The 14445-nt window shown below is 31.5% G+C and overlaps 1 protein-coding gene across 2 annotated transcripts in view; it reads left to right on the top strand.

The window, feature by feature from the left end:
- Positions 1 to 11580: 11580 nt before the first annotated feature.
- Positions 11581 to 14445, top strand: part of LOC109599301 (irregular chiasm C-roughest protein-like) — an 84421-nt gene continuing 81556 nt past the window's right edge. Inside the window, exon 1 of one of the 2 annotated variants that reach the window (XM_049963039.1) lies at positions 11581 to 11598. The gene's annotated coding sequence lies outside the window, so the exon portion shown is untranslated. The remainder of the gene's footprint in view (positions 11599 to 14445) is intronic. The other variant, XM_049963041.1, reaches the window with a different exon arrangement.

The raw sequence follows: 14445 nt of genomic DNA, 5'->3' as shown, positions 1-14445 counted from the left end.
ATTCATCATTTATATAATAAAATATATATTTCTAATATATGTACATATTTTATATTCATTTTAATAATCCACAACTCCAAGTATTCATATGTTTCCACCCCAAAACTGTTATGAATGTCATCCATATTGACTTTACGCTCTATTTCTTATCACCCCCTCAATATATGTATATCGTATCAGTTTTTTATACACAGAAATTCTAAAAAATTGGCTATTTTTGTGTACCCCACTGTAATTTCAGTCTCTAATATATTGTATTATAATGTTGGAAATATTAAAAAGAAATTAATTTACTTTTATTTATATTTTAAGTTAGTAAACTAATAAATTAAAAAGGGAATAAGCTGAATAAACTCATAAATAGATGACAGGGTGGGAATTTACTATTATTAGTTTGAAACTGTGCGTCCAATCATCACCTCGATATTACAAACGTGGCAAATAATCCGTGGTAAGTGTCCATGACCAGCCCCGACCCTTACATATTTATAGCCCCCGCTTAACGTGCGTTAATAGAAAGTCAATCCCCGACTGGTGTTTTTACTTGTTAGCACTCATATTCCCCCATTCATCGGCCCCATAAATGTGTCATAAGTCCCGATAAGTCCGCGTACACACCTTCAACAGTCCATATGCCGGGCGAGGGTGGCGGCTACGAGGGGGGCGCACGTATAATTAAAACGGGAAGACGGTCTGACGGTGAATCATGCGTCTATTTTTGGTCGGCGACACGTGGTACACTTCCTCTCGCATAAGGTAATCCCCGTACGCGACGACTGTTCGGTTAATTAAATGAGCAAAGCCGATTTCGGGGATGAAAACCTCCGGTTGCGAACTCTTATTTCAATAAGTGCGTGTTGAGGCGTCCCGGATTAGGAATTGATTCGGATTTGCGACGCGCCGACGATCAAGGAAATCGGTTGACTGCATAATTAATACAATTTCCTGTTTGATCACGTTTCGGGGGTGTAAACACCTTTAAAAACACTTAAATTCATAATAAAAAATCACTTTTATGTTATTTTAATATTTATTTATTTTATATTGTATTTATTTAACACTGTACATATTAGAGGAAAAAATTATTGTCCCGATAGTCTAATTTAAAGAAAATAGTGTGAGGTAATATATTATAAAAGGAAATAATCAAAATCGGTTGCGTACTGTTTAATTAAATGCAATGAATCCAAAAATAGAATTATTTACTTGGCCCGTCTGTAAAAGCACGTACCGGTCCCATCTACAATATAAAACAGGGGCAAAACAATATTTGTTTTCCATAAATTATTATTTCATTTGTCCATTTTATGTAGTTCATGCGCTAATTACAACGTGAATAATTATAATACGGATTGGGTTGTTACGTTCGGTTATTTATTTTTAAAATTCATTTAAAAATTCAACGCGTTCCGAAGCGACCATCAAATATTTAAAGTAAACCAACATGCAGACATGACAGTGCATGGGTATTGATTATAAAATCTAGCCGTACGTTGAAATAATGGTCAAAATAAATTTTAATTCGCAATTTGTCCAATTAGTAGCTACAAAATGAGTAACATATGTGGGAAAAACGTTTTAAAATTCTATACATTTTACCATATTGTAGCTATCAACATCCTATTTATACACGTCGGTTTCACTAACGTAAACCATGTTATTTATAAAAATAGACGCCTGTGAGGAAATCCAATTTTACACTTTTATTAATTGTCACGGCAATCCCCTATAAATTTTTAATTGTTTTCACCCACGACTTTGAACAATACCCTTTGAATATTAATAATGGTTCGTGGCTTTGGTAACAACAGTTATACAGTTACAAAGCCAACAAGATCAAACAATACAATTATTGAAAGGCAGCTAACTAATGGGATTTTAATTTGAAATAAATTATGTTAAACAATTTATAAATAATTAATTTATATCGTAAATTACAAAAAGCACAAAAAACTATCGGATAAACATAACAAGACCGCAATTAAGCTTGATTAAATAGGATAAATCATAATTGTAACTCAACCATAAAACAATTTACTTACTCTCGTAATTATCTCAAAATGTATATCTAACTAAAGCATAATTATGTCCACCAACTTCCATTTCGATTGTGAAACTTATCGATTAATGCCGGTTAATTAGGGAAAATAAAAAACATTCAAACGACATGCGATAATTAATTATTGTTAAGTTTTTATTAAATCTGACATTATTTGTTTTATTCGTTCTTAAGGAAGTGGAAAAAACTAGTTAGCATTAGATAAAATCGATTCTGATAGAAAAAATATATTTATAGTTTACGACGACGGTGTTTTTATTTAAATTTTAACCTCACCGTTATGTCAAATAATTATTATTTTATTGGCTTTTATATTTTGATTTATAGTGATAAAAATTGTAATAAAAGTTTATTTAATTTTAACAAAAAATTGTTGTTGCAATTTATGTGTGTGTGCAATACAAATATAAAATTTCATTTAATTTCCTACAAGAAAAATACAGGAATTTTTAAATTAAATCCGTTGATTTAATAAATATTAAAATAACCGGGATAATTTGTATATATGTAAATGCTCAAAGAAAAATATTTCAATTCTCTTCGTTCAAATATGATTTAAATTTATTTTCATTAAATGGCTCCATTGTAATAACAATTTGTTTATTTGTTTATAAAATATTGTTACAAAATGGAATATTGTTTGAGGACAAATAAAGTGAATATTAAAACTGAAATATCTCCAAAACGACTGTGTTAATCAAAATAAATCAAGGGCACCTTTTTTATTTAAATTGTGCAAAGAATATGAAAAGCTTAATAGTTTTAAAATATATTCAGTGGCGTAGACAGTAGGGCGAGATAAAAAAGGGGAATCCCCTAGAATAGTAATAAAATAGAAAAATTTAAATATGTATTTTAGAATAATTTTAGCAATTTTTGCTAAAACAATTAAGAAAATATGTCACACACATAAATTTGAAGATATTTCAGAAAGTACAAACTTTTTGTACATGAAATACTAAAAATGAAGAAGAAACTTTTAAATACAGATAATTGCCTAAAGATAGAGGAATTTCAGTCTTATCGTAGTAATTTTTACCAATAGAATTGAGAAAATACGTCACACACAGAAATTACAGAATATTTCAGAATATTATTCAAACTTTTTGTACGTGAAATACTAGAAATGAAGAAGAAACTTTTAAATACAGATAATTGCCTAAATATAATGGGATTTCAGTCTTATTGTAGCAATTTTTGCCAATAAAATTGAGAGAATATCTCACACACATAAATTTGAAGACATTTCAGAAAGTTATTAAAGCTCTTTGTACTTAAAATACTAGAAATGAAGAAGGAACTGAAGAAAAGCAGATAATTGAAAGAAATATTTTTTGAAATTTAAATGTGAGTCTTTAGTTTCTTCAAAAGGAAGTTTAAAAATGAATTTTATTTAGATTTTCAGTACTCGCAATGTATTTCATCTAATTTTGGATTCGTTTTCGTCTTTTGTTTTGTAACCGACAATCAATCACCGGTTAGCATCCGGTTAATTGCGTATAAAACCGTCCCGCATCCAAACACCACCCCCACACCGACACACATGTAGACAATAAAACAGAAAGTTTTCCGGCAGTTTGGAAGGAACGGCCGCCGGGACGGCCAACCCTATCCCCGCTGCGACTTCATGCAGGAGCGCCCCTGACTGCAGAAACCGGAAAAGTTACGTTATTGGCCCCCCTATGCAATAAGTTAGTGCGGCCGAAAGATAAAATGCGAGTCAGATGGTTTAAAACATGGGGGATTTAACTTCTTCGGCTGCGGAATTCAAATGTACATGTGATGCGATGGCTCACGTCCGATAAGGGGGAGCGAATTAACGTGTACCGCTGCCAAAAAAACAACGGCGACACGTTCCGAACGGGCGACTCGTCTGTGCCTGTTTTGGTACGGCCGGGATTTATTGGAACGTTTCCGAAAGACTATTGTGGCGTGTTTGTCAATATCGTGTTAGTTTTTCGACTTTCCCTGTTTATTTTTGGATCAAGGTGAATGCATCTTTGATTCCTTTTGGTGACGTTGAATAATGGCCTCGGTGGGGACGGTTCAACGTTCCCTCCTTTAAGGGACTGTCGACTTTAAAAATTCACCAATGAACAATATTTCTCACGCATTATTAATTTTAAGCAAACACTGCTAATTATTTGAGTAACGTGACTTTGTTTGAACGTTACGTTCGAAGCAGCAGGATTATTTATTCAAGCGGACTTCATATTTCTAAAACAAACATCCAGTTATTAGCAATAAAATTATACATGCAAAATTTTTAATGGTTTATTTAGTTTGTTTTGTCGTAATATACATAATTTATTATTTTATTTCAAGAATGCGAAAAAAACTATATTAGCTACTTCAAGCTTTAATTAAATGCGTTTTTAATGGACTGAACACACTTTCAAAAATATACGAGTTGTCCGTCAATTAATTTCCTTCCCATACATCGAATAACGTGTTCAACCATTTTTCCTACCTCCTAATTAAATAAATAATAAAAGAGATAATTTATAACTGGTTGTGATAATAAATAAGGAGGGCAATTACATCCACGTTGCCTGATTTAAACGCTTTGTAATTAATGCGTAAGACGGAAAAATTGACATAAAATACCAATATTTGTCCTTCGCTAATCGCCAATAATTACGAATTAATCCATTAGTCAATATGTTTGTACAAGTCGTTAATTAAAATGCAGATTACCTCAATTACGGTGGTTGTACGCAGGAAATCTTGCAACGAAATAATGAATCCATGTGAATTGTCATTAAATACATAACATTTTACATATGCAATGAGGGAATAATAATGATCCGCATTAAACTAAAGACCGCTACCGTTTTCAGAGTTTTGCAATTTGCTTTGGGCGCATTTTGTTTGTAAGACGTTCCTTTGAAGGTCTCAAACTCCTTTAATAACGACCTGCAAGACACAAATTTGTCCGCTAATAACATGCAATTATTGCCTTAATAGAATCGGGTTTCAGCCTTATTAGGGTAATTTTTTCGGAGAGGATTGATAAAATGTGCCACACGCAAAAATATGAAGACTGCTGAAAGTTATTCAAAGTCTTTCTGCATGAAATACAAGATATGGAGAAGAAATTTTCATATAATATATATAATTATCTAAATATAATGGAATTCCAATCTTAATGTAGCAATTTTTGTCAATAGAATTAAGAAAATATGTCACACACAACAATTTGAAGTCTTTCCAGAAAGTTATTCAAACTCTTTGTACATAAAAAACTATAAATGGAGAGGAAGCTTTAAAATACAGATAATTGTCTAAATATAATGGAATTCCAATTTTATTGTAGCAATTTTTGTCAATAGAATTAAAAGAATACATCACACACAACAATTTGAAGTCTTTTTAGAAAGTTATTCACAGTCTCTGTACATAAAATACTGGAAATGGGGAGGAAACTTTGAAATCCAGATAATTGCTTAAATATAATGGGATTTCAGTCTAATTGTAGCAATTTTTTTTTCAATAGAATTGAGAAAATATGTTTCACACAAAAATTTCAGGATATTTCAGAAAGTTATTCAAAGTCTTTGTACATAAAACACTAGAAATGGAGAGGAAACTTTGAAATACAGATAATTGCCTAAATAGAAACTTTGAAATTAAGTCTTATTATGATTATTTTTGAAATAAACACTAAATATAAATGTTTGTAGATTTACCAAAATGTTACTCAAGCCTTTTGTACATAAAATGTTGGAGCTGTAACCTTGAAATTCTGATCCAAGTAAATTAATTAATGTGGAATACCAAAATCACTTTGAACCTAATTATGAACAGTCACACGATAAGTCACAACGAAACAATTATTGGTAATTAATATCTGCTAAAGATTTGTAATTAACCGTCTCCGTCTTTGGACTAACGAACATGGACGGCACACATAGAAAATTAACGTAAACGTCGGTTTCCTTTGATCTGGTCCATTTCAACTGTAGTTACTCAAATGGCATTAATTTTAAAATGTTACCTAAAAGGATGTTGGCTTGGTGATACAGAAAAACGCATTAATTTGTCTTATTAGCTATTAATAAACCGAAAGGCGGGCACCTAATTAATCGGCGGCCTTTAAATTAGATTTTTTATTTCCACTTGGAAATTGGAAGCAAATATTTTGGTTGAAGAGCAGTGCAAACTTTCGAACCGCCACTAAAACAATTTTTAATTAGTTTTTTGATTTATAACCAAACGGGTGTTAATTGATTTGTTTTCAGATAAAAAAGCTACGTACCATTAAAGGATTACTGCTCATTTACGACGTTAATTAATCATCTCTTTCGGTTGCTAACAATGATTGTCGATAATCTGACCAGTCCGAAGGTGGCGAACACCGGCCGGGCACAAACGGAATGATTTTGATGTAAGTGTTCCGGATAAAATTGATGTTGAAGCTTACATCGCTTGCGGCCGGTACTTAAAAGCTTATCGTAAATGCGGACTAAGTCGGCATTTAGTAATTATCATAATGAGTCTATCGCTCTCTTTGTGCTTCCGAGAAACACGTTCAATTTCTCAATTCATGCACAATTCACTATTTCATTTCCAGTCAGTTGTCTCGGAAGCAAAAAAGTCTCGTTATATTTTTAAGCTTCTTTAAAATCGTTGTTCGGATTTTTCCAATAAACGGACTTAAGGTAAGGTCAAAGGAAACAACGCTCCTTCAATATTTATATATAATGAACGGATCTTAAAATGTTTTAAGTGGCCGGAATGGGAAAATTCTGTAAGCCGCTTAATTGATTTTTAACTTTTGCGTTTACATTATGGCTAAATTGCAAAAGCATCCCCATGAATATGCATGCACATAATTTAAACATAAGCGCGTCGTTTTTTTTTGCGTTTAATATTCAATTAAAGTTTCCCATCGTTTTTATGTCATTTGTTCAATTTACGCAATTAAAATTACTATTTCTTTTACGGCGTTAACGCAGTTGGTTTTTAATTTGGTGCCGCATAAATTAGAAAATTTGATTAAGGAGAAAAAATGTGTCCGTAATCATTATTCATGCGCTGCGTGTTGGGACGTCGGGATGTTGAGATGTTGGGATGTTGGGAGGTCGACTGACTCAGTTAACATCTAATTAATAAATATTATTTTGGTGCTTCGGAAAATATTTACAATGAGTGGCCGACGAAATACGTTACATGTTTCAGGCGATGATTTATTGATGTGTTGAGCTTACTTCGAGTATCCAATCTATTACTGCATTTATCAAAGTGTTTCTGGATTTATTGACATTTTTCGTAATTTTATTTGTTAATTTTATTCAATTTTAATCGGATTTAGAGGTCTCCCATATTTTATTAAAGAAAAAAAATTAATAATATTGAATTATGTGTTTGGAAACACTATCAATAATTATGAACAGATTTACAGGAAACTTTAATGTTAATCATAATTAATTGGTGCAGATAACATCAAACATCTCGACTAAATATTGGTCGAACATGTGATATGCGAAAACTCATTAACGAACTGAGTCTATCAATTAATGTGAATCGTTAGCATATGCTAATAATTTATATTTATTTTTACGAAATTATACTTTTCTTCATATCCATAAGGATTTACATATTAACGACGGGGCCCACTTAATTAACTACATCCAATTAACTGTTAACTTCATTATCATCTCGAACAAAAAATGATTCGAGCCGTGTGATACTGATATCTTCTCGTTCCTCGCTGCGAGTTGTACAAATTAATAAAACCCGTCCACTTTGCCAATATTAACTGCCCATATCCACACATTATCATCGTAATTGTTTTTACTTAAATTATCGTCTGGCACCAAAATTATGGCGTAATTACGCTTTATTACAATGTGCAATTATGAATTCATGATATTCAATCTGTCTGGTTTACGCAGAATTTATTTTATGAATATTTAATACACCTGAAAATATACACCTCCGTAAATTAATAATATAATTGTAAATATACACTAAAATATGTTTACAACTTGTACAAAATATTAAGTTTCTGCTGAACTATCAATAAAATGTTCTTATACCGTACCTAGAGTGTATTCACATAATGTACAAATTGATTTAAAAAATATTCTTTAGGACAAAATGTTTACTCCTTTGAGCATCACTATATTTAATTTAATTAATTTTACTAACAATAAGTAACTCGATTCCTGTATAATAAAATAATATTTATGTATTAACGTATTGTCATTTCCAAGGACGTAAAATTTACAGTTATTATTAATAGTTGTTGTAACCATTAAATTTATACACTGAAAAATTAACAATTTTATAATTAGTAGTTAATTTATTTGATGGCTGCCCTAAAATAATGAAACAATTTAAAATTTAAAATCAGGTATAAAAATAATAATAGCCAATCTATTTATATTGTTAACACAATTTTATAGATAATAATTTGCAATTAATAAAGCCATTTTATTTTAAATTTTATGCTCCGTTCGTGCATTTTATAAACGTGTAAATTGCCCTGTTATTAAAAAAATCCAAACGTATTAAAATTTTAAACGGACAGATCAAAGAGTCGATGGGCTGATTAATTATTGGTGGTGTCAAAGAATACCGAGGCATTTAAGACGTCGAAAATTGATTCAAAGAATTCGAGACGGTGAAAAGCTACCTAAAAACTATCTCATTACCACACATTAATGTCCTGCGACCGAATAAAATAATTTATCTGTGGAACAGTGTGTTATTATGTAGTTAACCGTTCGATACACGTATAGTGATTTAATGTTCTGTCATATAAAAGATTATATTTCATTAAGTGAACTTTCTTCGGTTGATAACATTAGAAAATGTTTTGTTTTAGCGGAAACGCGTTTCCTTAATTAACGAATCTCAGCTAATTCCATACATTAGATCATTCCGAATGATCCGAATCGAATAATTCGTTTCTTATGGGTCAATGCAGGATGCATAAATAACGTGATTATGATCTATATCTCTTGAGCGGCAAATTGATAATTATCCTTCGATTATATAGTCTAGTTGTGTTTTTTGACATCTTCACAAACTCGCCCATTAATTATTTCTCATTTCATCCATTTTTATGAGCCCGGCACTCGGCCACACGTAAGCACTCAAACCGATTGGCAATTTTTCAATATCTGTCGATACTTTCGGTCTATGTGTTATTTAATTTGTACGGATTTAGTTCCATTTATGTAAAAGTATCCGTCACGAACACGGTTTTGAAAAATTGAAGCAGCAAAAAAAAGGAATGACGAGTTCGTAGCTGATTATCAAATTAGAGTCTCGTGCAGCCAGTCATGCAAGCCCAAAGTGAACCGTGAAAAGAGTGATAGAAAACACATACATATGTATATCTAATGTCGTAATTAGTGTTATATTACACGGCTACGAACACCAACGCTAATAACACGGCCAATTTACTTTATATCTGTCAAAATGTTTACGCTGATCACCTCTAAATCCCAAAACAAAATTATTATCACCGTGTTTTACGGGATAATCAAAAATTTTATACAACTTACAGTCACATTAACGTCTTAGATTAATTTCCGGTAAACTCTAGTTTATCTTAATGTTTTTTTACTGTACAGCACTAAAGTAAAGTTTAAATTAACCCAAATTGAATGAGATGAATTTTAGGTGTGCTAAACGTCCTCAAGTTTCTCCTGGAAAAACTACAGCCTCCCAAATTTAAATTTTATTTCAAAATAATGAACTTTTTTCATATTATTATAGTCCTCTTTTTTAGCTCTATTTTTACGCTACTAATTATATATTTTAAAATTATTAGGTTTTTTATATTCTACACACAATTTAGAAGAAAAAAGTGCTCTTGATTAATTTTAATTAACATAGCCGTTTTTGATATATTTCAGTTTGAATGACTGAAGTCTAAAATTTACACAAAAATATAATAATTATCCTCCTCCTGGCTTTGAAATTCTTTTTCTTAGCACTATTACAATAAATTATTGGTAAAATGGACCCCTTCATGTATAGATATATCATTAAAGATGTAGTGAAACCATTTAAATGCAAAATGATTATCCAAAATTGTTATAAAATTGGTTAAAAGATCATCACGTTGAAGTTCTCAGTTGGTCAGCCCATTTAAATCCAAATGAAAACATATGGAACAACATGAAGCCTCAATTAAAAGACCAAAAACCATCAAATTTGGATGAGTTGTGGCTATTCATATATATTTTTTAAAAGTGTCTGTCCATCAGTGAGTATTAGTATTTGTTTTATGATGCATGATGTGCATTTTAATGGGCGTAAATCGAGATATTTTGGGCGCATTACAATCTCATTCTACACGGTCGAACCTCGAGAATGAAACGTTCGCACAATTAAAAAAGTATTTCCAATCGACGGGCCCGAAATAGAGAGATCTATGACAAAGGATAACGTTTTAAAAAACACGAAACAAAGGCCAATTTGCGAGACTCGTTTCGGAATTCAATAAAAGTGCATTCAGATTTATGCGTCCGTGATATTGTCCTTTTATTCTATATATCTCTTACAAATTTCCGGCAAATGAACATTCCACCTGAGCGACCGCACCGGCCATAAATTCGTCCCCTTTCGTTTTTCTTGTGGACAGTGGCTCCAATTAATTTTTAGTTAGTCACCCTCGCAACGGGGGAGAGTCATGACTCAAAAATTAAATTACTCACTAACCTACCGAATCAATATTTCAAGACCACCACCTTCGAATTTTATTTCACGCCTTTAAATTCGGCGGGGTTTGTTGATTTTCACGGGGTGACTTGTCAAAGTTATCCCACACTCTTCAACATTTCTTTGCTGCGCACAAAAACGCTGATGGTTTACACTATTAATATTCATTGTGCTGTAAAATGTATGCGCCTCGAAGCTTTAATGGAAAAATAAAATTATTCACATTGAAGAAGCAACAATGGACATTTTCAATAAATTGTCCCCGGACAGTTTAATTTAATTTCAAAGCTTTATTTGTTCCTATTCCAATTAATCAATTGTCGGTAAATAAATTTGCCAAAATATTCCACGTCGAAAATGTTTTCACAAAAAAAGGTTTACATAAACCATTTTTTTTTATTCAACGTTTGTGTGATACAGATACAAATATAAAATTCGATTAACAAATAATAATAAACGCACCGAGCTGCAATTTTTGTTTGGATAATGAAAATGCGCAATAATAAATTTAATATTCCATGCTAGCAAATTCAATTAACATATGATAGATATAAATACCATATCAAAATGGCAAATTTCAGCTTTAGTCCAATAAACAATCGCGATGCAAACGGAAATTATTATTTTTCTGGTTTTTAATTAAAATTAAAGCACATTAAAGAAACATGTAAAATTAAATTACATGGTCAAATATTAAAATTTCATTTTACTGTTGTTAACACGAGTTCCTGCGTTTGTATTCGAAAATTTCATACGTAATTAATTTTATTTTTATGTTATGTTTATTTACGTTGAATCACAATTTATTGAAAAATAATTCTGTACAATTTTGTTTCAGATTTCAATTTACAGTTCCTCCGGTAAGTTTAATTATTTTTACTCTAAATAATAAAATAATTTATTACGTGAAATATTATTTAATTACTTTTTTTATTCGAGTTTAATCATTTTCTTCCGCCAACTTTTCAAGTCATAGTTTAATTATATTCACTCTAAATAATAAAACGGTTTATTTTATGTTAATTAAATTATTTTTTATTTAAAAATATTAATTTTCTTCAACTAATTTCTTGAGTTTTATCCATTTTTATTACACTTATTCTAAATAATAAAATTTATGTTCTAAGTTTACTTAATTATTTTTTTTTATTATTTGTATTTATTCTTCTATCTACTTTTTAAGTGGGATTTAGTTTTGTAAGATTATTAACTAATTAATTTTCTGTCTAAATAATAAAATAATTTATTTTACTTTGGTCTAATTAATATTTTAATCAAAGGCATTACTTTCTTCTATGAATTTGTCAAAGTTTTGAAAGTTTTTAAATAAATTTAATTATTCTCATTTAATCTAATTTTTGCTAAATCAAATTTAATTGGAATACTTTTTTATCTAAATAAATAATTTTGTGTTACTAATTTTTCAGTGAGCTTTAGTTTTGAAAGCTTTTTAATATATTATATAAAGTTTAATAATTTTCAGTCTAAATAATGAAATAATTTATTTTGATTTGTTGAATTAATTACTTTTTTATTCAAAAGCATTATTTGTTTATTAATTTTTTAAAATAATATTTTAGAAAAAGCTTTTTAACATTTCGTTTATAGTTTAATAATTTTTAGTCTATATAATAAAATGATTCATTTTATTTTGATTTAATTAATTTTATATTGAGTTTTTTTATAAGACAATAACTTTGAAAACTTAATTAGTAATTCACATTTAATAACCTTGTTTGTTTTATTTTGAATAAAATATTCAACAAAACATAAATAAGTAAATGAAGTGAAATATACACAGTTCGTTAAAACACCAATCAGTTTGATTAAAGCAATTAAAAAAAAAAAACCGGATTAGATTCGATTATGGAACCATATTAGCCATATTTTAGTTGACCGTAATGAAATTATGTCCGAATCAATCCGGTCCATTAAACCATCGAGTGCGTTTCGTTTTCCGAATCGAAAATGAAAAATTACCGCCCCCCAATAAAACGCAATTCGGAACTGATTGACGAGTTCGCTGTCATTCAATAAATTAACGGGACACGGGTCTGGTGGGGTACATTTAACCCTAATCAAAGCAACCTGTAATATATGTTGCGGAATCGGTCCCGGCATCGATGCAGGTGATCCGAATCAAAACACGAGACGGATTCGGTACGCATTAATTAATATGGCCCTTTTCGGCCTCCCCGGAACAGCTAATACAAATTGTTCATGGGACGGAGTACACGCTTCGAATTGCCCAATCTGGGATTAATTTGTTCGGTATCGACCCACTTTTTTCCCCGGTCAATCGCCATAAATTATTTTCTTCTGTCCACGCACTTGTACAAGTGTACTTTGTGAATATGGAGTCAGCACGAGACGCCACTGAAACGAACGCCGTTAAACAGGTAAACAAAGACGTTGATTGCCCGATTTCCTGTTCAGCAGTCGTAAGACGAAGGAGCAGCCTCCGCTCCGCACTCCGTCGACGTCTTCGGAAATATTTTATAGGACGGCACAATAAAAAAACCGGGCCTGGAAAAAAACGACACCACCCTCGGCAATCAACCACCTGTTTTATTTTGATTTTCGAGCGGCCCTAGATTTAATTGTTGTGCCGCGCAGCTGCCGCATTCTCCCATCGGAGAATCCTAATTATTCCCGTAATCTTTGGCGATTTTTTACGTGCAAAGATTGCGCCGGGATAAGTGGATGCAAAAGCGGTACGGATCAGGTGAGATCCGCGGATCGCAATTAAAACGGCCCGTTTTTATGACGCGGATGCAGGAAATTTCTCACCAATACGCTCCTGCGGCGTCGTGAATTATTGAAGGCATAAACCGGGTAATGTTGTTCGATAAAAAATGGGCGACAACGGAGCTTTATCCCTCCAACTTAATTGTACCACACAAATAATTAGGCGATTATGTGGACGAAATGATATTATTATTAAAAAGCAGAAACAAAATAAATTGAGATTCGATTCGTGCTGGAGGGAGGCAAATTAAACTTCATAACGAATGCAAGTACAGAGTAAACGGCCACGCTATTAATTTTTTTTTAACATTGTGCCTTTCCAGGAACTTTTTTAATTACAACATAAATTAAGTGGATATGTTCGTTCTAATTTATACACAGGCGAATGTGTGTCGTCCTTCCTGCGCCGAGAGAAATGTAATAATTAAAGTGGCGGATCATAAAGCTGTAGAAAAATGGGAGAAATGTTTAAATAATTCGAACCGTAATTTACGGCGATTATCGTGTGGGTCAATCTTTTGGCCGCACCTAATTAGGGCACACTTGTTTGTGCTAATTTTCTTAGAACCGAGATCAAAGTTAAACGGTTCGGGTTTCTGAAAAATAGTAAAAGAACGTCCAGGTAAACTTCAAAGGATTTATTAACGAAAATTAATAGGGGAGCCAATTTCTAATATTTATATCTCCGCCACTTTTTCAACTTGGAAATTCAATAAATTACGAGTTGGGTGGGTTTTTTTTTTCGACGGGAGTTTGGCTTTTATGAAAGGTGAGTGTGACACAAGTTTTGAATACGTAGATACATAAAAAGATCTGAATATTTTATCGAATAAGTGGTTTTTTTGTCTGTGTGTCTCAGAATGGAAGAAGTACACTATCGATTATTTCATTTCAGCTTTAAATATTGAAGACTGTAATTATCGTTACTACAGATACATGGATCAACTGGAATATGAAAT

The sequence above is a fragment of the Aethina tumida genome, chromosome 2, assembly GCF_024364675.1.
Source record: "Aethina tumida isolate Nest 87 chromosome 2, icAetTumi1.1, whole genome shotgun sequence".
Lineage (NCBI taxonomy): Eukaryota > Metazoa > Arthropoda > Insecta > Coleoptera > Nitidulidae > Aethina > Aethina tumida.
This window is presented reverse-complemented; position numbering and strand designations above follow the sequence as displayed.